Source organism: Malaclemys terrapin, chromosome 2 (genome assembly GCF_027887155.1).
Source record: "Malaclemys terrapin pileata isolate rMalTer1 chromosome 2, rMalTer1.hap1, whole genome shotgun sequence".
Taxonomy (NCBI): Eukaryota; Metazoa; Chordata; order Testudines; family Emydidae; genus Malaclemys; species Malaclemys terrapin.
This window is the reverse complement of record NC_071506.1, coordinates 250,794,849-250,817,161: the sequence shown is the minus strand read 5'-3', so window position 1 is coordinate 250,817,161 and position 22,313 is coordinate 250,794,849. Positions and strand designations below refer to the sequence as shown.

The following is a 22,313-nucleotide window of genomic DNA, read 5'->3' as shown; positions in this document are numbered from 1 at the left end:
AATTAATTACAAGTAATCACACTGTTAAACAACAGTAGAATACCAGTTGAAATTATTATAAATATTTTTGGATGATTTCCTGCATTTTCAAATATATTGATTTCAATTACAACACAGAATACAAAGTTCAGTGCTCACTTTATATTATTTTTATTACAAATATTTGCACTGTAAAAAAGATAAACAAAAGAAATAATATTTTTCAATTCACCTCATACAAGTACTGTAGTGCAATATCTTTATCATGAAAGTGCAATTTACAAATGTAGATTTTTTTTGTTACATAACTGCACTAAAAAAAAAACAGTGTAAAAATTTAGCGCTTACAAGTCCACTCAGTCCTACTTGTTCAACTAGTTGCTAAGACAAAAAAGTTTGTTTACATTTATGGGAGATAATGCTGCCCGCTTCTTATTTACACGGTCACCTGAAAGTGAGAACAGGCATTCACATGGCACTTTTGTAGCTGGCATTGCAAGGTATTTATGTGCCAGATATGCTAAACATTCGTATGAGATTGTGGAATCTCCATCTCTGGAGATATTTAAGAGTAGGTTAGATAAATGTCTATCAGGGATGGTCTAGACAGTATTTGGTCCTGCCATGCGGGCAGGGGACTGGACTCGATGACCTCTCGAGGTCCCTTCTAGTCCTAGAATCTATGAATCTATGAATCTATGCCCCTTCATGGTTCGGCCACTGTTCCAAAGGACATGCTTCCATGCTGTTGTTGGGTTCCGCTCCATACCTATCCAAAGCAGTGTGGAATGTAGAAAACACCCAAAAATATTTAAATAAATGGTATTCTATTATTGTTTAACAGTGCGATTAAAAATGTGATTGATCGCGAATATTTTTTTAACCTCATGATTAATTTTTTAAATAATTTGACAGCCCTAATAAACTTTACTACATTATTTGCAGAATGTGATGGTGAGGTTATTTGCAATGATGGAATAATTAGAATTGATATTAGATTTCTAAACAAATATATAAATGTGTGAAAAATGCTGAATTATTACCTGAAAATACAGTTTCTTGATGCATTGTTCATATTCTTCTTAATTTTATCTTGGATTAAAGAAGAATGTTTTGTTTTGTAAACTACTGGTCCAATCTGTTAAATTGTGATGTAGGTTTGCTTCTATTTGAGATCAGTATTGTGTAGTTTATAGGAAAACTAAATAATCTCTGTTGCCATAATTGGAAGTTACTACTCTAAAACTGTAATATTATGCACAGTATATAAAAGCATTCTCTACCCAAAAATGTTATAGTGAGGTTACACACAAATTTTTATTAGAAATTGCAGTTTTTACTCTCTCATAAATCTCTCAAAACATTCAACTTTTGGGCTGAAACTTGCTATGGTTGATCTGGCCCCTGACACAGTAGCCCCTGCAATCAGTGGAAACTGACCCTTGTGCCATGTGATGGTATAATCTTTTCTAACCCAGACCAATGTCATGTGACTTGAGTAAAGAAATAAAGATTAGTTTCTCATAATACTCCTGCGTGTCATACCTTTATTACGATCCCAAAGGTGATTTTTAAAAAAAGAGTCAAATCAGTTTACCTGTTTTTGACTTAGCTGAGCATGATAAAATATACCTTTTAAAATACTATTACATTTAAATCCTGCTCTCCTTACTCACATGAACTCAATGGGACTCTTCAGAAGTGTCATGCAAACAGGACTTGGCTCAGTCTGGTTGCCCTTGAAATCATGATGATGATGATCAATTTCCAGTGATCTGCTGTGCATCATTTATCTACTGTACCTTCTGCTGCTGAGATTTTGTTTAAAAGTCCTTTTTAATAGTGTTGCTTAATAATGATTCTTCTCTTCTTCCTGACTGTAAGACATATAAAAGAATGACAAGTACTGAGCATCATTTCTCTACATAGCATTCAAGGAAATAGATAATTATATATATTTGATGATTGTCTGAATCCCAGAAAAGGGTTTTCTTACATGTGTTTTCTGTACATGACCACACAAACCTATAGTGTTATATAAATACTGAATAATAGAAAAAAATAAAATTATAATAAAGTGTTCTTGTATGAGAGTCCAATAATAAGCCATTTCCGATTCAAGATAGAAGACTTCTTCCTGAAACATGTGGCTGGAGACATTCATGTTCCTCCCCACCTCAAATATTCCTTTCATGTAAGGCTCCTTTCATTGTGAAAGAGCACTGGGTTTCCCAACAGCTGATGGATAGATTTATGGAACTGACAATCCAGTTATTCTTGAAGAACCAGATAGATGCCTCAGAAGGATTAATTCGTTATGGGTCAGATTACGACTGGCCCTTACACAACTTCACTAGTATGATAACATGCAAGGTCCAGTTTCAGTTACAGAACCTGTGCCTGGGGGAGCCCAAGGATTGTTCTCTCTATGTCTTCCTGGGAGATGGGCATCACCTCACATGGAGCAAGGAGAAGGCAGGGTCGTTGCTGTGTCTCCACTTTTGTACCACCCCAGGACCAGCAGGCTGTGCCATCTTAAAGGATGATGCAGTCTGCCCACTATACCCACTCATTTGTCTGCTTGGAGAGGGATTATGTCTCCTTTAGATTCCCCTTGTTTGGTGTTCCATCTCTAGCAAGGGCAAGTGCATCCAAAGTTCATTGTTTGGTGGCATGTTGTTAAATATTCTTTTTTATATTATTAATTAAACATTGTATTCTTTCCTTGTTCCTGATCCTGCAGTCATTTCTCAGGCAAAATGTCCATTGCCGTCAATGGGACTGAGAACTGCAGGATCAGGTCTTATCTTTTATTTCAGTTTAATACATTATTTTAACTGAATTTTAGAAGATCTGTGTTACAACAAAATCTAAAGACAATAACTGAAATGGTTTAATACTTCAAAATGTTGTTTTGTTTTGGCTGGGTGCAATAAGACAACAAAGTCCCAGAATCTTCATACAGACGATACAATTGATTTATGAAACCTTGTCAATCTTGCTCCCATTTAACTCAATGGCAAAATTCCCATTATCTTCAACAGCAGCAGGATTGGATCCAGAATTAGACCATTGCTGGCAGCAAAGAAATCCAATAGTTCTTAACAGTTATTTCTGGTACACAGTCATTTGTGTCCTCTTCTTTGTGTGATACAATTGCATTTAAGATTGATGTGCAATAGTAAAATTAAAGCAGCACAGAGTATGAGAAAAATGTGCAAATAATATTAAACATAAATTTCACTTTTGAAACTTGAATCTTTTATTAAAAGGCTATGCGATTATCTGTCGTAACTTCGGGACATGTTGTGTTTTTAAAATAGTTGCTTTAGTGTTGCTGTGACCTTACATTAGAATAAACATATTTTGCTATAATAGGCTGCAGCCTGACTTTACTCACACTGAAATCCATAAGGTCTTTCTTTCTTTCTTTCTTTCTTTCTTTCTTTCTTTCTTTCTTTCTTTCTTTCTGCCATTGAGCTATATGGGAGGTATATCTGGTCTTTATTTAGGGGTATCTGTGATGTATTTTTGTTTCATATTATTATATTTATAACAATAGCTTGGTATTTTATTATTGTAATAATAATATATGTATCCAGTAATGTTAATGTGTAATTGTTATGTTTTATGTATAGCAGAGGTTCCTAAAAGAGCCCTTCCCAGTGACCCTCAGAGAGCTAGACTGCTGGTTCTGAGCCCTTGATGCACCTCAGCCAGGACATCTGTAGAAGGAAAGAGGAGTTGCCAGTAGAGGAGACTGTGTTATCAAATGAGCTGTGCTGAAAAAAAGCTTCCTCCTTCTTCCCCCTCCAAGAACAGCCACACTGCAGACTCAAGCCACCAGCCCCCCCACCACATGCAAGAGGCAAGGGAGTCAAAATAAAGGCCTTGCCCCCAGGCCAAGGTGATACTTTGAGGAGGGGAGAGGGAGAAAATAACCAGGGGATTGGTGAACAACCAATCAGTCACTGGAGCAAAGGAGCTGCCTAGAGGTCTGGCGGGAGGAAGCAGTGTGGGGTTGGGTGGGAGGAAGAAGTGTGATGTCTGAGGGAAGTAAGGAGACTGGTAACAGAGGAGAGGAAGTGTCCAGATGGGAGAAGGAGCACAGAATTGGGAGGACCCAGGAAGCAGTCATTAGTGCACCCAAGGAAGGTAGGTGCGTGGGACCTGGGGAGAGAGCTGGAAAGTGGGATTGGGGTGGAGATGGAGGAAAGAACTAGTGTTTGAGAACAGAGGCACTAGGCTGGAGGGGTCAAGCTAAGTTAAGAGGACAACAAACATATTGTGTGTGTGTAGTTTTGCATGTTGTGCAATCACAAATTGGAGCATGATTTGGCAGGGAGGTGGTCCAGAAGATGATTGCTCTAAAGAGTATCTTATGCTACGAACCAGTATGCATTGCTGCTACTTTGGACCTGCTGCTCCTGCTCTTGTTGAAATCAATGGGAGTTTTGCAATTGACTTCTTGAGAACCGGATCTGTGCCTTTTATGTTTACAAGAGACTCAAAAGTAGCAAAAAGTACATTTGGTTCATTTGTAGTTTTTTATTAGTAAAGTAAAAAGTCTGTGAAATTCAGACCTTTTAATGTCCCTTCAGTTTAAATAGGTTTTAGAGGTAATTATTTTAAGAACAATTTCACAAGATGTTACCCGAGGCAAATCATATAAAATTAAAACAAAGAGTCTGTCAAATCCCAAGTCTGTCGGAAGTTTTAAAAATTTTAGCCTTCTGGAATTCCTGTGATTCATGATTTATTCTTGATATATGCCAGAAGGAAATATAAGGCATTGAAATATATACAGAAATAAATGTAATTAAATTGAAATAATAATTGTAATTATTTGAAAGGAAGCACCATTTGATATCGATTTTAAATGTCATGTAAATCATAACCAGATTAACATGATTTAAAAAAATCTGTACTTTGTAACAGAACAAGGCGTCTCTAAGCATTTTTAAATTATGAAATTTTGCATTCACCTAAAGCTTAGAATGGGAAGATGTGATAAAAATAAACAAGTAACAAAGACTAGAAGTTAGTGATTCATAGACTATATCTTCAAATAATGGATAAAAGTATAGTTACTAATCACTGAGGAACAGCTGCACTAGTTATTTGATAATTTCTTAAAAAATAAAATATAGATGAAAACTTCAAGATTTAAAAAAATACATGTTTAAAAAGTTATCCGTATATGCTAGTTATTTTAAGTCTCCTAGATGGTTTTATGGCTAGATACCTACAGTTTGCTCATATGAATGAATTATGTTCTTTTCTTTGCTGCTCTGTCTGGTAAATAGAAGTCTTGTTGTCAGATATGGGGCCAGATTTTGTTCACCTTACATATGTAGGTAGTCTCTTAACTTTAAAAAGTTGGACTTTTTGTGTAAGACAAACAGGATTTGGCTAGGGATTTCTGTGCTCTTTGTTAGGGCCTGATCCTGCGAACACATCCTTTCATGTATTTATACCTGCTCCTGTATTTTTCACTTCATGCATCTGATGAAGTGGGTTCTAGCCCACAAAAGCTTATGCCCAAATAAATTTGTTAGTCTCTAAGGTGCCACAAGGACTCCTCATTGTTTTTACCTATGTGAGTAGCTTTATTCAGATGACTAGCATCATGGAGCTCAATTGGACTACCCATCTGAGTGAAGTTACGCAAGTGCATAAGTATTTGCAGGATTGCATCATTAAAATGTCAGAAGACTTGTGTGTGACTCATACATCTACGCAAAGACAATACAAATTTGAACTGAAAAGAAAACGTACTAAAGAGAATGTTTGTGATAGTTTAATTGATTATGTAACTATAAATGTATATACATTTCGAAACACATTTTATGTACATGTACCTCGTAATGATTGTATGTAGCTGCTAAATTTTATGTTTTAACAATAGGAATTAAGTATTCATTCTAAAAATCCTTACAAATAGTAGTTACTGTGCAACTTGCAGCCAACCCAATTTTTAGTTGCACAAGCATAGTTCAGAATGGTAATCAATTTCCTCACTTGTATAACATAAAAATGAACAAAACATATTTTGCAAATGTCAAGTAAAGAAAATTCTCCTGGGCTGAGTCCTGCTGTGCAGGTTTAGTTAAAAATGGGATTTATAATGGAAATGCTGACACAATCCTCTAGCTAGACTATTAAACTCAGATTTAATGAACACCAGTCTATGATCTTCATATTATTAATGTCAGTCACTTTACATTTAAGGCGAAAATTCTGCTTCCTTATTTATGCACATAATCCCATTCAAGTCACTAGAACCACCCACATGAGCAGGGTGAGCAGGACTTGACACAAAGTACAATGGTAGTTGTGATGAGTCTCCTACTAAATGCACTATAAAGCTCTTGAATCTAGGACTCAATCCTGCAATGTTTACTCACCTGAATAAATCATATTTAGGCAAATAGTCCCATTGACTTCTCTCAGAGGAATGGGATTGCAGGATCAGATTGATTTCCCCCCTAAATTTATATTATATTACATGGGAATGAAAGGCTCAGTCTTGTAACCCTCCCTGACATGAGAACTCACACCAGTGAAAATTACTGAGTCAGGTTTCCAGGGCTGGGCTCCAAAACCTCTGTAAATGTAACTGAAATTATTGATAATAAATAAATGCTAAAATGAAGAGTCCCTCTTCAATTGTTTTTCACTTAGGACAAATAGTAAGCATTATTGAAATACACTTAAAAATGCGGTGATATGTGTTTTATAATTAAGGGTCTACTTAGATTATGATATTGCAGAAATTGCAGATTCTGCAACATTCGGCTTAGTTCCACCTCAGTTTTGACAGCAGGAGCCCTGCGACATGCAAGGCTAACAGTGGGAGCCCCAGCCACTCTGGGGCTGAGAGCGGGAGCCCCTGCTGTCAGTCCCGGGTGGCTGCTGTCAGCCCTGGGCCCCCGCTATCAGCCCATAGCAGCTGTCAGCAGGAGCCCCCACTCTCAGCCCCTGGCAGCTGACAGCGGGAAACCCCGCTCTCGGAATACAGTATCGTGGAAAAGTAATAATGGACTTTATTATCACAAATAATAAGGTCCATTATTACTTTTCTGCAATTTTCCATGGCTTGTCCGCAACTCAGCCGCAATTTTTTGACAATTATCCCGCAGTTCAAGTAGGGCCTTATTTATAATATGGTACAGTTCAAGTCCCTGGGTGTTTTGTATCACTGAATAGTTTCATGCAAGGATATCTGTATATAAGTGTAATCTCACATCCATTCTCAGGAAAATTTAGCTAAATTCATGATATATTAAACCACAACTGGAGGAAGAGGAAATGAGCAATTTTCTAATTTATGTAATTTAGGAGAAATATGGGTTGGGGAGTGGGTTAATGGCTATTGGCTGTATTAGATAAAAATACATCTACTAGACAGTGAAACCCTGTTACAGGTGGAAGAAGCCCCAAAACATGAATTTTTCAATGTGTCTGTGGTTCTCTATGGCCATGTAGGACACAAGTGCTGGGTGTATTTTTGTTGAATGGGGCCCTTAGATTTATAGAAGATCAAAAATATTATTATTTTCTGTATTGGTTTTATAGTAATGGATTGTTCCAGCTTATATTGTTTGGCTTGAGATTTTAACGAATTTAACCAAATCATGTATTTAAAACATATAGAACAAATTCAGAAAACAAGAGCTGTTTTAGGGTTGCTTGCTTATCTTTTGGGGAGTGGAATGTTTTGAATTGTACAATTGAATGGATTATTTTAATTAAAAAAAAAAGATTAAAGGTTTCCAGGTGCATAAACAGACACACATCTTTTCTGTAAGCAGGTTAGCAAATTATTTTTATATATTGCAAAGAAAGCAAAGTAAAATCTGTGAAAATCTGGAAATGCTGAATACATAAAGAAACCAATTGTTAAAACGATGTAAATGTTATTACAGTATTTTAAATACCAGTTAACTGTGTAATGGCAAAAATAGCAGGGCTATAACATTTAAGCCATACGTGGTCATATGTTTTTCATGTTTTGTATTTCCAATGAGGTAAAGTTTCTCCTGGACACTGATCGGAAGGTATGTAGTGTAGCAACCTGCAATGTGAGCAACAAAACAGTTAATTACAATCCTTTTTAGCTAACGTAAGGGACTGTGGAAAAAAGAAACAATTCTGGATTATGTTCTTTTTAAAGATTTGTGTTAAACATAAGTATCCCAGAGTGTGATACCGAGGAGCCTACACAATGACCGTGGCTAAATATGCCCTTTGTATTTTTTTTATAAAACATTTTTGCTTTACTGAAGTTGAATTTCAGGTATGTAAACTAAGCACTCAGCTATATAATTCAAATAGGAACCTCAGGAAATTTAGAATCGACTTCATATAATGATAGAAAGAGGGGGAGGGAGACTAAGGGGCCCCTCCTGCAGCTATCGGGAGCTCCTGTGCAGTTGAGCAGGTGTGGGTCTACTGCACAAGGGAGGAAGTTGGCTGGATGCCAAGGGTCACACGGGGATGCACATCTCCTGCCTGTCATGGAGCTGATTGAGCAGGGTCTCTGCATCACAGCATGTAAGGGGAGAGTGGGGATGCTGGGCTTGAGCCGTGTCAGGGATCTGCTGCTCTGTGGATCCTGCCATTCTCCACCCCATAGAAGCTCTGTGCTAAGGGCTGCAGAATGTACTCTGCAGCCCTGGAGGTGCTTGGATGGGAAGATCCCTTTCCACTAGGCTTTGTACATTTCAATGCGTGTTGTGGCTACTTGAGCTAAGCGCTGATGTCTGGATTTTAGCCCAAATGTATTAAGCAGCAGAGAACTGATATTTCCTATTCTTAAGCATTAAAGAATCTTAATAACCTTCTTTATTTTCATATGCATAAATTCTTCTTGGCTTACTGACATGAGAAGGCCTGTTGAAATCAGTCGAACGAATTGTGTGTGCAAAGTGAGAAGGATTTAGATCATTGTTACCTCTGTAATAGATTATAACAGGGACTAATAATGATAGTTAATAATTAATAACATTCCTCTGAAGTCCCCCATGGGAAAGTCAACAGAGATGAGAAGAAAGGACTATGGGCCATTATATAAAACACCCTTACCTTGGCTTGTTTGCCTGTGGACCTGCTCAGCTTCACTTAATGTCCAAGTGCTTTTAGGACTCTTAATATCTTGTACATTACATTCAGATTTTTAGACATTAGTATTATACCCCTCTTTCACCTTTTGTAATTATTTTAGCATATGATGCTACAAAATAGCACCAGCTAATTTCAAAGGGATTAGGATGAAACCTAAACATCACTCCAGTTCCCTTCCTATAGACATATTTTTATATTAAAGTCTAAGGCTCCAGGGTGTTCTGCAAGAGATTATCCAAAAAATGATAGCTCTTCTGTAGGAGCCATCAGCAGCAATTTGTAGTCACTAACTAGGTCCTCACATCTCTTATACTGTCATTGGATTATTGAGTAGCCTGGAAAGTAGTGAAGTATTGATTGCAAATATTTAGGGATGAAAAAGGAAATCTATTGTCTGTCTAAGGAATTTATAGTTCTTTCCCCCTTTTTAAAGTCATTTTCCTTTTGTTGTATTTATCTTATTATCCCCCTCACTATTACATGCAGCAGGCTGATGTGTCCATTTTATGGCATCAGCAAGGTGGACAAATTGGTGCCTCACTCAGCTGGCATTGTAGAGAGGACAGACCTAGATGGACAAGTAAAAGAAGAAGAAGAAAGAGATGAGAAAAGTCCTTTTTGCATCCAAATCATTTTGTATATAACATTCTAAAAAGCAAACTAGATTACTTTGTATCTATATTTTTGTTAATTTGCTATGCACAAAAATTCATCCTGAATGTCTTTGCAAAGCAGATTTTGAATTCTGAAGATGGACTTATTACACTGCAGTCTTTTCTTCTCCCACCCTAGTCCATACCTGCCTGCTCTCCTGGTTCTAGTCACAGTACAGCTGCCAAAAAAGTCAAAATTCACTGTATCTAAATATCCATATAAACTGCTAATCCAACCACAGAACTACATTATGCCAAAGGGACAGGAAGACATATGTGGGAGAATTTTTAACATGTTGGTCCATTAGGGAGATATTATAAAAGTCATTTTCGAAAAGAATAAAGAATGAAACTAGAAACAACAAAACAATTTCCCCCCAAATCCAGCAACCTACCTCTTGTTGTCCCTTTCCCTAGAAGTCCCTGTGCAACTACATTGGCACATGCAGGTGGTTTTCTGCATGGTTAGTTAGTTCTCTGCCTGGTACTTAAGCTGAAATCATTAACATGTGTCTTGTACATTACCTGAATGAAAGGCCAGTTCCCAGGTTATTATAGCCCATTTTTCCCTTTGCTCCTGCGCTTCCCTGTTTCGATTACAAATCCCCCTCCAGGCACAAAGCAAGCTGGACACCTAGGGTGCAGCTAAAGAGTTATTTGTTCGCTAGGTAGACATTAATGAATGATTGCAGTGCTGCCCTGAGCCCGGGGTTCCCCACTATTAAAAGTTTAATAGAAAGATCTGAGAAGCCAGGGGCCAAGAGAAGGAAGAGGGGGAGGCTAGACTGTGAGTAAATCAATAGGTACCTTGTCTGTTCTTTTGCCTTAGTGGAGACTCCACCATCCAAGAGGGCAGCAGTACTGGGGCATTAAGAGAAGCTAATTCCCTCTGTATTCTCTCCTTTTGCCATCAATCCCAGCAGAGGCTTCTAAGCTGCAAAAATGGCACCTTTCTACTGGAAAAAAATCCAAGGAAGCAAGAATATGGTACTGCTGAAAATGGATCTTAATATTATACTTCCTCTAATTTTCAAATTCACTTTCCCTTTGCTCTTTTTCTCTTGGTTCTCTTTTTCCTTGTATCTTTATTTTCTTCCTTTCTTTTGTTGTCTGTACCCTTCTCTTTCTCTTTTTCTCTTTCTCCAGGACCAGTCACTAAAGACAGATAGATAGTGTGACGGGATCCCCGGGGTGCAGCTTGGAACTGTAAGACTGCTGTGCCCCCTTAACTCTCTCCAGCCTGGGCTGTCTCTCACAATGCCTTGCTAGTGACCAGCAGCAAACCCCTCCAGGCACTGTTATCACTCAGCACAACAGCATGTGGAGCCCCACACCCAGATAGATTGCATGAATGTGCCAGGAGCCACTCATGAATCACACTGAGAAAGGCATTCGAGCCAAATCCCCTCCAGCTCCCAGCACTGTATCCCAGGAATATACCATCTTGTACTGCTTAAGATGAGTAGTGCTAATTTATTAATTGGTTCACCCAGCAGCGTATTATTGCCTAGGCCAACAAATTTGCAGGGGTGGCAAAATTGCTTACGCTCCCTCCCCAACTCCGCCCCTTCCCCAAATCCCCAGCCCGCCTCTTCCCCCAGGCACACCGCACTTCCCTCCTTCCACCTCCCTCCCAGGCTTACTGCGTGAAAGCGCTGGGACGGAGGGAGAAGCGAGTAGCAGCACGCTCGGAGGAGGCGGAGCAGAGGTGAGCTGGGGCCCACAGGCGTGGGGAGTAATCTGGGGGGGGGCTGGGAACTGCTCCCCACCCCGGCTCACCTCTGCTCCACCGCCACCATCCCCCAAGCGCGCCGCAATGCCCCTTCTCCCCCCTCCCTCCCAGGCTTGCAGCGCGAAAGCACTGGGAGGGAGGGAGGAGAAGCGAGTAGCGGCATGCTCGGGGGATAGCGGAGGTGAGCTGGGGCCGGTGGGCGCAGGGAGTAACTCTTGGGGGGGGCAGGGAACTGCTCCATGCCCCAGCTCACCTCCGCTCCACCGCCGCCATCCCCCGAGCGTGCCACAACTCCCCTTCTCCCCCCTCCCTCCCAGGCTTGCCGTGGGGGGAGCGGAGGTGAGCTGGCGCGTGCGGAGAGGGGGGAGGGTGGCAATTTTTTGAGGGCCTAGGGGCAGCAAATTTGTTAATCCGCCACTGGGTTCACCACTTCATCAATGGAAAGTGGATATACAGCAGACTTTGGAAAACCTGAGCAGATTTGCCACACGCTTCATACAAACTCAGATAGATTTTAAGTGATATTAAGTGATAGGCAAAAAGTCAGAGTTAGTTACCAAAAGAAATAAAAAATAAGCACGCCGTCTAAACTCTCAGCCCTATTAGACTGGGCAGCAACTAGATTAAGCAGTTTTTAACACCCCATTGGATATTGCAGTCTTTAATATCCAGATTTGTCCCTTAAATCTAGGCCTGTCTGCTCTGTTGCAGTCTTCAGTCTTCTTCTCTGTCTTTGTTGCTTGTTGCATAGGTGGGGTCAGGAGAAAAGGCCCCACATGCGGCCACTGTCACAATTGCCAACTTTCACACGGTAAATAAAGCACTCCAACTTTCACAATAAGCCAAAAATCAAGATAATCCCATTTCAAAATAAGATCAAAACAAGCCAATCCCTAAGAACCCCAACATTCTATGTGACTAGATCCCCCCAGCGTGCAGTCTGCGACTGTGGTGGCCCCGCTGTGCACTCCTGACTCTCTCCCCCACTTACCCCTGCTTGCCCCCCCTTGCCTCTGCTTGCCAGGAGCCAATCAAAAAAAGAATCAACAAGCTACAACAAGCTTGAGACGAGAGTCTAGCATCCACATACAATGTCCAGCCCAGTGAAGTTGGTGCATGAGGATCATTGCTTCAATCCTTGGCTTCAGCGAGGATGCTGGTGTTAGTGCGGTGATCTTGCCACTTGACGCAAAGGATCTTCCGGAGGCATCGCTGGTGATACCTCTCCAAACCCTTGAGGTGCTGTTGGTAGGTCACTCTCACTCAATATTGAGAAGACTAAAGTGCTCTATCAACCTGCTTCAGGCCTTGCATATGACCCACCACAAATCACCATTGAGGGTCAGACTTTGAAGACAGTTGAGCACTTTTGCTACCTCAGTAGCCAACTTTCTCAAAATGCAAAAATCGACAGTGAGATCCAGCACAGGATCCAGTGGACAAGTGCTTTCTTTAGAAAATTTCTCTGATGCATTTTCACGAACCGTGACCAATGGCAGGACACCAAGATCCAGGTGTATAAGACAATTGTTGTTCCTACACTCCTCTATGGATGCGATATACATATACAGATGGAGAAATGACTTTCAGCAGATCATAATCTTTCCCCTGATACCTTACAAGGCATGCTTTATATCCAAGATCACAATCATATGTAAATGAGGAATATGGGGGTTACAGAGTGCTCCCCCAAGGTACCAAATGTCACAGATAGATACATTCAATTTTAAGACCCAGAAATTTATTTTTCATTCATTATCTCTTTATTTGCTCCAAGACAGAAGCACAGAAGAAGGAAGTCATTTCTTTAGTCTTGTTACTTCACTGCCTAAATCTCGGTGCCTGTAGATCTAACTTAGAATGTCTCCACAAATCCTTACATATGTTAAGTCATCATAAAGCAGGATTCATTTTAATTCCAAGAATCATAAGAAGGTAAAGTTGTTTTTTGTCCTCCATTTAACAGTTTTAAATATAAATGTCTTCTGTTGTTACTCTGCACCCACCTCCCGTTTTTGTCCCCTATCCTTCCTACCACCGAGAAGACCATCAGTCTCACTTTTATATATAGATATGCTTTGGGCCTCCATTTCCATAGCATCTGTACCTCTCAGAAACATGAGAAGATGTTTGGATGCTGTCTTCACATTGGTTTTATTCTGATGTTTTCATTCATTGGATTGGCAAAATGTATTTTCACCTCAGGTTCCTTGGCTTAAAGGGCCTATACTGACTTAATTAATTCAAATATATAGATCTGGATCACAGTTGCCAACTTTCACATGGTAAATAAGCACCCCAACTTTCACAATAAGCCAAATATCAAGTTAATCCCATTTCAAAACAAGGCCAAAACAAGCCAAAACCTAAGAAACCCAACACTCTATGTGACTAGATCCCCCCGGCCTGCAGTCTGGGACTGTGGTGGGCCCGCTGTACACCCTTGACTCTCTCCTTCCCCTTGCCCCAGCTTGCAGGGAGCCGATCAAAAATAAATAAATAAATAGATTAAATAAAAAGAAGCAACAAGCTACAAGCCAAACAAGCCCAAAGCCAAAAACTAGCCAACAAGCAACTCACAAGCCAACTAAGCCAAAAACAAGCCCAACTTCTTTTTTTTCCCCTCAGGTTTGGCATTGTCTTGTTTGGATCCCCTTTTCCTAGTCCAATAGACATTTGATTTTTGACCCCTTTCCCAAATCACAAAGCAGAAGCAGGAATAGTCTCTTGCTTTTGTCTGGGCACTCTAAATACCTTTTAAAGAATCCTTTTGGGGAAGAAATTATGCTTCCTGAGTCACAGCATTTCTGCACTAACCATGGGAAGCAATATTTTCTTGCAGGTTCAGGCTATCAGATTTCATGCTGTCCTGGAGTTTACCAGGATCCCTCTAGTGTTACAAGTAACAACTGAGGTAGGCAGTGATGGAAAGGAACTTCTTAGCAATCCTTCTCAGGGACAGAGGATTCAGGCAGAATGATGCCAGGGCTAACCCCAGGTAGTTCAAGATTCTTTTCATGATGGAAGATTAGATTAAATGAAAGTTTGGGCCCCCAGTTTTGACAGCTGAACTCCATTATCAGAGAACTGTAGGCAACCCAGAAGGCGTAAAATATATGGAGTACTTATCTTACTGTGGTTCTTTAGACTCTGTGTGTCAGATTATACAGAGACCTCCTTCGAAAACGCCTTTGATATGCAACGCAGGAACCACATAAGGGTGTAAATGTGCCCATAAAGAAGCATTAACACCTGAATTTGATGTTAGTCTCCTCTCTTAAATTGCCTGATTAGGCAAAGGCCTCAGGAAGGGGCCCATCATGTTAATTAGACTTGCCATCTTAAATTCCCTGAGATTGTTGGCTGGATTACCAAAAATTTTGAGCTAGCAGAAAACACCCTTAAATAGATTTAAGACACTAGTTGGAAATGTCTGTAGTGAATAGGGCTATCGGCTTTTTCCCCTAATGCACTTAGTCATGTTGCTTAATTTTGACATAAAGATAGATCTAAAATTGATTAATCTGACCACCTGTCAAGGAAGTACTGGCGCTGAAGTAGATTCTTTTGGGAATTAGTTTATTAAGGAATTGGGAATCTATCTATAGACTCTTCAATCCACTGAATCTTTTAGAATTTTTGGCAATGCTGAAATTAGTGGGGATATTGTTTCTTGGACTACTAAGATTCAAATGTTGGGACACTTTGGATGAAGACCTGTCCTAAAACATGGTAAACATAGAAAAAAAAAAAACCTGAGTAGGACTCTTAAAATATGTAGGATTGATTAGCATCTATAACATTATATAACTGGACTCTTATGATTTGGCATGCATGATGTAAGTAATGTACAACCAAAATGGGAGATCACACAGCATTTGTGTCAGGCAGTCTATATTGAAGGATGTCACTTATAATGAGGGGAAATAGAGAGGAATGGTAGGGATGCTTATTTAACCACCCAACATATCCTGGCTCAACCAGACAGAAACCAACTAGCAATCCAATTTTAGAGGCTTTCCAGAAGGGAGATGTAGACGCTTATCCTGGACTAAATGCCAGGCAATCAACCTTTTAGGAAAAAGTGATTTTTCTCTTTATATTTTTAATTCACTTTGGGCTATCTATTGAGCAGAGTGACAGGTACAATAAGGGAACAAATCCACTTATTTTCTTCAAATTGAGGGAAGATTTTAAAAGATGTATATGTTTGAATCTGCTTTAGAATTTGTCCTCCCAGCATTACCAATTTAAGAAAATCCTACTGTAAACTGTGATCTACTCCTAATGGGACTTCAGCACATGTGTAGGTGCTGTCCTGAATAAGCCTACTTTCCAGGATGCAGCCAATTTTTGGATATTGAACCTCAGAATGCTGGACCACCGGGAACCTTAGAAAAGCTTTGCTGCCTCTGGGAGTGTAGAATCTAGGAATTTGTCTGCCTCCCTCTGTGTTCCATAAAACACTCAGTCAGTAATGGCTGCACTAAAATTGAGTAGCATCAGACTCATTTATCTCAACAATATTCAGTATTAATTATATTTCAAGAGCTATTCAAGCTCCAGTAAGAAACTTAGTGATAATAGCAGTGTTGCAAATTTAGGATTTGTTGCAAACCACAAGAGATTCCCTTTTTAACTCCTTCTGAGTATATAACATTCTTTGGTTTTATGGCAGTTTCTACTTACACATCGAGGCCCTTAATAGAAAAAAAGAAATAGAAAGAAACAGTGTTCTAGCCAAAAGGATAACAGATTTCAGCTTTCTGATCTTTCTTTATTGAGCTCTGTGATGAGGTGTAGAAACAAAGACAGTGAGACATTTTCTTGGAAATAAGGGAATCTAGCAAAATAATTCTGGTACATTTGTCTCCAATACTATTTATAAACCTGAAGCCAAATTTATCTCAGGACTGGGGGGAGGAGGGGGAGAAGCAATTGGATTCTCAAAAAATAAAGCCTCCAAATATTAAACAGAAAAGAATAACATCTCCACTTTGCCTCTCATAGTTCTGAAGCAATTTGTAGATCAAGAAGTGATAAAAGTAGATGCAGTTCTACAAAACTGCAAAGACAAGGACTACCCTTTCTAAGGACTGTCAAACAGAATTGTGTGTGAGACATGTGGAAGCTACATCAGTGTAGCCATCACTGGCATGATACGTACTTTTTGTACTAGTGACAATTTTTACTCCTCTTCACTTTTTTAAAATACTTTTCTAAATTTGAGGAATTTCTTTTAGTGCTTGCGAAAGCTGCTAAATGGACAGTCCTAAAGACTGAAGTGCTCACATTATCCACAGGACAGATACATTACAAGGAGTGGCAATGCAAACTCCCTTTACTTTCTTACTATTGTGCCTCAGATGAGATCACGCCTAAGAGTAAGCGAATAGTTCTCTCTCATTCAATCCTTGGCCCCTCAGCTGAGTTTGCTGCCCAGGCTGTGAATTATGGCCAATAGTGGTGGTTGTTCTGTGATGTTGACGCTTGACTATTAGGAAAGAACTGGGCTGAGACGACCAACTCAGTTCACATACTCTCTGTCATTGAATGGCTGTCACATGGTATCGACTGAGCCTTGTGATCCAGAACCATGCAGCTTACCCCATTTTCCCTTCCTATAAAAGATGACTCTCTCAAACATTCTGAACAATAATTGACTTCTGATGTTACTAAATACCCTGCGATTAGCAATAGCTAATAAAGACCCAATATGTATTAAATTATTTTCAAAATTCATGACTAACCAATGTTTATTTAAAATAATACAGATAAAAATACAGACTATGGATGCCATTCACAAATACATTTTACTAGGGAAATAAAACCCTTTTTCTCAGTCAAGAAAACCAGCTTGCTCTTTAATCCTCGTCTTGAATCGCTCTTTTGGAACCACACTTTTCTATGGTTTGTTGTTGGGAGCTCTGTAAAAATAAAAGTTGGCTCATGGGATTCCCAGAGGGAAATCAGACTTTGATTATTTTTTGTCATAGAAACATAGTAATTGCCATATTGGATTAGACCAGTGGCCTATCTAGTTCAGTATACTAGCACTAAGGATATGTCTATACTACCCCCCCAGATCAGAGGGCAGCGATCGATCCAGCGGGGGATTGACTTATCACATCTAGTCTAGACGCGATAAATCGACCCCTGAGTGCTCTCCCGTCGACTCCTGTACTCCTGTACTCCACCGTCATGCAAGGCGCAGGCAGAGTTGACAGGGAAGCAGCAGCAGTCGACTAACTGCAGTGAAGACACCGTGGTGTGTAGATCTAAGTATGTCGACTTCAGCTACGTTATTAACTTACGATCCTTCTCCTCCCCCCCCAGTGTAGACCAGGCCTGAGAGTGTCCGGCACCAGATATTTCATGGTAAGGTGCAAGAAACCCTGTCACATTAAACTGTATCTCCAAGCTTCAACTCCAGAATAAGCAATTAATATGTTTTGGAAGACATGGACGTGGATGTTTCCATATTTGCAATGTCTAGAAGGCTATTTAGCTAGGCTCTAGAATGGATGGCACCCTGAAAGCAGCTAGCTTTCAGAAAATGATGTATAGAATGATAAATTACTCTTTTAGGTCTGCACACTTCTAAAGCAAATTGCAGAAAGGACGCTTCCCAAGAAAAAGTGTAGAAACTTAGTTAGTAATTTGGTTAATTTTTTTGTGTAATTGGGAGAGCCCTCTGACTTCCAGCCACCATACTGCTGAAATTACATGGGAAGCTTTTTCTCAGTTTTCTAGATCATAAAACTGCATTTTTTTCACGGAGGGCATAGGGTATAGGGTGTGTAGAAGGTCCGTTTAAACAATACCCAATTCCTTCTCACTTTCTACATCATCCCTCTCTTACATGCAAGCACCAACACTCCAATCTTCTAACAGCTTACGTATGTCCATTGAAATCAGTGGACTACCCATGTGTGTAAAGTAAAACATGTATGTAAACCAGTGGGATCAAGGCTCAAAAGCACTCCCAAATTACTGATTAGTACCATGCTGATTCTGAGGCTATCCTAGGCCTGAATTCAGTAAGTTACTTAGGCATATGCCTAACTTTAAGCACTTGGGTTGTCCTATGGAAGTCAACGAGAGTATTAGCACCTAAAGATAGGCACATGCTCAAGTATTTTACTGAACTGGGGTCCTGATATGCTACCTCTGCTGTTCTGGTCTTTGCTGTGTGTGTTTGTGCATGTTACTATGCACAGCAGGGTGACGGAGAGCTGATGGGACTCAGACATGTAGAGAACCACAACCAGTGTTCTTCACACTGAGAATAGCCCGTTTATCACAAGCAGGAAAGCACTTGACAGGGTGCAAGGCGCCCTGAAAAGAATTCATTTTAAAAGATTATTTTAAATGCTGTTTGGGGCCTGGGTATCATCCCTATTTCTCTCTTTCCACCCTCCTAATAGCCATAAAGATGCGTGAAGGTGCTACCAACAAAAGTACCAAGGGTGTGAAATCATACACCGAGGAACAGAGTAATAGTAACTGCACTTATATAGCATCTTTAGCCAAAGTTCTCAAAGCCCTTTGAAAAAGTGCGTATTTTATAAATGAGGATTGTGCAACACAGAAGTTAAGTGATTTGCCCAAGGTCACACAGTGGGTAATGGCAGTACAGAGCATAGAACCAAGCCCTTACCAGATACCATTCCATGATTCCAGTGCTAAACACACAAAAATTACAGGATATCACAAACATTCTGAGAGCTGACCATTCCTGGGAATGCAAACTCATGGCCTAATCCAACTCTCATCAGGTAAATGGAGAGACTCCCATTAATTTAAATAGGAGTTGCAATGGGCGCCTCAGGTCCCATTCTGGCTCCTAGATTGCCAGAAACTGGGAGCATTGGAGGTGCACAAACTCTGCAGGGAGGTGAGTTATTACCTATTATCCCTGCATGGTGACCCTTCAGACTGACTGACTAACTCTAGCTTTACTTGGACAGAGACAGGTTTGCCCTCAGGCAAAGCCTTAAAGGGGTGAGTGAAGATAAGGAAAAACTTCAAGAGTGGTTTAAAGGTGTAGGTCTTACACTAGGAAGGTGAAGATGTGGATTTATCCCAGGATATCTGGTATGGATTTGGTTAATAATGTAATATGTCAAATAAGGAAGTGGTAGCTTTCCCTTTCACTGGTGTTTCTGACCACTAAATTAAAAAAAAAAATGTTGCCTTTGTACATCTAATACAATCCTGCCTTTTCAAGAATCCTCAGTCAATTAAAATCAAACTAGTAAAAGCTCCAATAAAGCACATTTGGAATGCTATTCAGGAATAGCTTTTGGATGTGTATGCATAATGGATGAATCAGTAACGAAAGTAAAAATCTATGGTTAACTCACTGGGATATGTGACTTTATTTCCCAGCAAATTAATGTTCCCTTAAAGGGGGAGCTTAGAAATAACTCAACTCTTACAGATTTCGTACAAAAAGAAAACCTATAATACCCTTCCTTTCTCCCTACCAAGTAATTTCATGTGACTAGATTTAACAGTCAAAGCTTGTGTTTATTTAAATGCAGCATACGTTATTTTATAGCAAACCCAGAACGTTTCTTGATGAGTGTGTCAGAGACTTTAGTACTTATCAGCTTTTCTGGAAATCTTCTTTCTGCAGGCGTCTCTGTGGCGCAATCGGTTAGCGCGTTCGGCTGTTAACCGAAAGGTTGGTGGTTCGAGCCCACCCAGGGACGTGGTTGTGTTTTGCTTCTCCCGCAAGAGCCGCCCTTTTGTACAGGTGAAGGGGACTCCATTAGAGCCCGCGCGCAGCAGCCGCCCCCTGTTCCAGAGCGGGGCGCTCCCCCAGCAGGCGAGGGAGAGCCCTGGGCTGCAGCAGCCGCCCCAGCGGCAGGGACGATTATTTCCCGTCCCGCATCATCCCTGGGGAGCCCCGGCCCCGATCCCCCCGACACCTTCTGCCGGGCAAAGACTCCCCGCCCCGTCCTTGCTGCAGAGGAACACCCGCCCTGCCGCGCTCCCCCGGGGGGCCCCTAGGGGACCCCTCCCTACCCCTCTTACCCCCAATCTCCGCCTCCTCCCTCCAGGACCCCGCTGATCCCCACCTCCCTGCAGAGCCCCCGCTCTCCTGCTTCCCCTCCTGGCTCCGCCGCTGCCCATCTCCCCCGGTTTCCCCACCACCATCCCAGGGATCGCCTGATCCCCCCTGCTCCACTTCAGCTGCTTTTCCGCGAGCCCCGAGCGTCCAGCGCCTTAAATTCCCTGCAACAAACTCTTCCCCGATGCTGCAGCGGGTGAGGAGGGGGCAGTTTATTTACCTCTCCAGTCCGATCTAAAAGGGGACAAGCAAATCCTCTTTAAATGTATGATACTGATAGTCATGGATAAAGTACTGATCATGAGTCATTAGGATCGGGGCTTCAGGAAACGTTGCATTTAAATCAGTCTTGTGGCTGGCCTGTTACAACCGAATAAGGTACACTGGAGCCGAAGCTCTAAGGGGGAAAATCCAGTTTCAAAAGGGATTATTATTTATTATCAAAGTTAAAATGCTCAGCAACGGATCTGGACGTTCTACGAAGGCAGCAGCGACATTTTACAGTATTTAAAATACGTGCTTAAATAACCAGCGGGGAGGGGGAGCAAGAAGCGAAGATGCCAAGGAAACATCTTACATAAGAGGGTCGATATGAAAGTCGAGCCAAATTCACTTTCAGCTGCAAATGTCTCCGCAGGAGCATTTGAAATCGGTCTGGACAGTCCCCAAGCAGCAGTTGTAGGTTTGTTAAACTCTCTTAGAATACGTTTGAATCCCCTCTACACGTTTTATACCGGAGCTGCAGCTATTTTCAGGCCCTTTTTCTTCTCTCCTTGAGCACCAGCTCATCAGCCTTCAACTGGCCGGGTAAAGTGTTTTGCATAAATGAATGTTAAAAACAATTATGTTCGAAGCTTCACCTAAACGTATCCATTAGAAGTTGGCACCTTTAGCATATTTTAGCCCGTGACCTGATTCAAAGAAGTTTTTCATTGGGTGCAAATACGGCTGTTTTCGAGATGAGCTTCTGAAAAATCTGGTATGGTCTACTTACAATTTATAGACAACAGAATTCATATTAAAAATAGCCTACTTCCACGGTAAAGTTGTACTTCACAGAGCTTTCTTTTCAGTGTGTCTGTTTTAAATAAAAACATACAGTTTTCTCAAAAGTCATGTCGGGCTGCTACTCTGAAAACTCTCCAATGGTGACAAGATATGGCCCTGGCCAGCTGGATTAGATGTTGACAAAACTGTATTTTGAAAAAACTGAAAAATCAATTACAAAGGAATGCAGTCAAAAACTTGAAAATATATCTACAGCAATTTGCTGGCATTGTTTTCTCTCGTTTAGGTCTTTTAAATTTCAGCAAACCATTCTGAAAAATTGGCACCCACACGTCATGTGCAGACAAACAGTATAAACATGTTTCACTACAGTACCAAGCAATTATAGCTGACAATGTTTTATTTATAAATAATCCCTACCCAATAGTGGTATTATTGTTTTAATAATCATTTGAATAAATGTTATTCTTGTTGTTGTTGCACATTATTTCCAGAAAAGCATCAAGCCCTGTGGCATTACATAAACTGCACTTGGCAAAAGCCGGGTATGTGAATAGAGATTTAAGTATCTATATACATATACTGTATATATATATATGTTTGGATTTGTACATTATTTTCGTATGCTATTTAGGCATGAAAGGTTACACACAATCACAACTCTTGAAATGTGAATGTATGCAGCTATGACAGCATTTATAGAAAGGCAGAGTGATAGCAATAACTTAGAGTTAAG

At 40.4% G+C, this 22,313-nt stretch overlaps 1 non-coding gene across 1 annotated transcript; it reads left to right on the top strand.

Annotated features, from left to right (window-relative positions):
• The first annotated feature begins 20,133 nt into the window (after positions 1 to 20,133).
• On the top strand, positions 20,134 to 20,207 carry TRNAN-GUU (transfer RNA asparagine (anticodon GUU)). Its single transcript has one exon. It is a non-coding gene; the product is annotated as a tRNA-Asn (tRNA).
• The last annotated feature ends 2,106 nt before the right edge of the window (positions 20,208 to 22,313 follow it).